The sequence below is a fragment of the Lactuca sativa genome, chromosome 3 (assembly GCF_002870075.4).
Source record: "Lactuca sativa cultivar Salinas chromosome 3, Lsat_Salinas_v11, whole genome shotgun sequence".
Classification (NCBI taxonomy): domain Eukaryota; kingdom Viridiplantae; phylum Streptophyta; class Magnoliopsida; order Asterales; family Asteraceae; genus Lactuca; species Lactuca sativa.
Genome location: NC_056625.2, coordinates 216624143 through 216626136, shown reverse-complemented (window position 1 = coordinate 216626136; position 1994 = coordinate 216624143).

Sequence of the window (1994 nt, the reverse complement as noted above, 5' to 3'; positions counted from 1 at the left end):
TTCCCAAGACAGCCTTCTGAACTCGTTACGGACACTACGAGTTTGTGGTGATGCCGTTCAGATTAACCAACGCACCAGCTGTATTCATGGATCTAATGAATAGGGTGTGCCTTCCTTACTTGGATCAGTTCGTCATTGTCTTCATCGATGACATACTTATCTACTCTCGAAGTAAGGAGGAGCATAGTCAACACCTACGAAGAGTCTTAGAAACATTACGATTGGAGAAGCTCTATGTGAAGTTCTCAAAGTGCGAGTTTGGGATTCGAAGAGTCGAATTCTTGGGCCACGTCGTTAGTGGAGAGGGAATTCACGTGGACCCTTCTAAAATCAAGGCCATTGAGAACTGGTTGGCATCAAAGACACCTACTGAAATTCGTCAATTTCTAGGTCTCGCTGGCTACTATCGCAGGTTCATATATAAATTCTCTAGTATCGCGAAACCACTTACCACACTGACCCAGAAAGGCGTGGCCTTTGACTAGGAAGAGAAACAAGGGAAGGCGTTCCAAACGCTGAAACGAACCTTATGCACCGCACCAATACTATCCCTCCCAGAAGGAATAGAAGACTTCGTAGTCTATTGCGATGCATCCAACCAAGGGCTCGGATGTGTTCTGATGCAATGAGGTAAGGTCATCGTCTATGCCTCAAGACCGCTAAAGACACACGAAGTCAACTACACCACGCATGATCTTGAGTTAGGAGCAGTTGTGTTTGCTCTAAAGATCCAGAGACACTATTTGTATGGTACGAAAAGCACTATCTTTACTGACCACAAAAGCCTTCAACACATCTTTGATCAGAAGGAGCTCAACATGAGACAACGGCGGTGGGTCGAGCTACTCAATGACTACGAATGCGAAATTCGTTGTCATCCCGACAAGGGTAACGTAGTAGCTGACGCCCTAAGTCGGAAAGAATACTCTGGTCGTAGAGTCAAATCATTGACTATGACTATCCATTCACACTTGTCTGCACAAATTAAGGAGGCTCAGCTCGACGCTTTGGAACCTAAAAATATGGCAAGTGAATCCATGAAAGGGATGGATAAGAAATTGGAAGTCAAGGGTGGCGGAGCCTTATATCTCATGGACTGAATCTGGACACCGAAACATGGTGGCTTTAGAGACTTGGTCATGACCGAGGCGCACAACACTCGTTATTCCGTACACCCAGGTTCAGATAAGATGTAGCTGGATCTTAAAAAGTTATACTGGTGGCCTAACATGAAAGCAGAGATTGCTACCTTCGTGAGTAAATGCCTTACTTGCGCAAAGGTTAAGGTCGAATACCAGAAACCGCCAGGTTTACTTCAGCAACCGGAGATACTAGAATGGAAATGGAGCAGATTACTATGGACTTCATAACCAAGTTGCCCAAGATAACAGGTGGACTTGATACCATTTGGGTCATCGTCGACAGATTGACCAAATCCGCGCATTTCCTACCAATCAAAGAGACTGACAAGATGGAGAAAATAACAAGGACATACATTAGGGAGATAGTATGACTGCATGGTGTTCCCATATCCATTATCTCCGATAGAGATAGTAGATTCACTTCGAGGTTCTGGCAGTCGCTACAAAGTTCCCTAGGAACGAGGCTGGACATGAGTACAGCCTACCATCCACAGACCGATGGACAAAGCGAGAGAACGATACAAACACTGGAAGATATAATGAGAGCCTCTGTGATCGACTTTGGGAAGGCATGGGATACTCATTTACCCCCTTGTCGAATTTTCCTACAACAATAGTTAACACACGAGCATAAAGGTTGCTCCATTCGAAGCCCTCTATGGCCAAAAGTGCAGATCCCCTCTGTGCTGGGCTGAGGTGGGTGACACCTAGTTAGCTAAAGGACGAGCTCTTGACAGCACTCTCACTGGTCCACAAATCATATGGGAAACGACAGAGAAGATCATTCAGATTCGTGAACGATTGAAAGCCTCTAGAGACCTTCAGAAAAGCTACGCAGATAAGCGAAGGAAA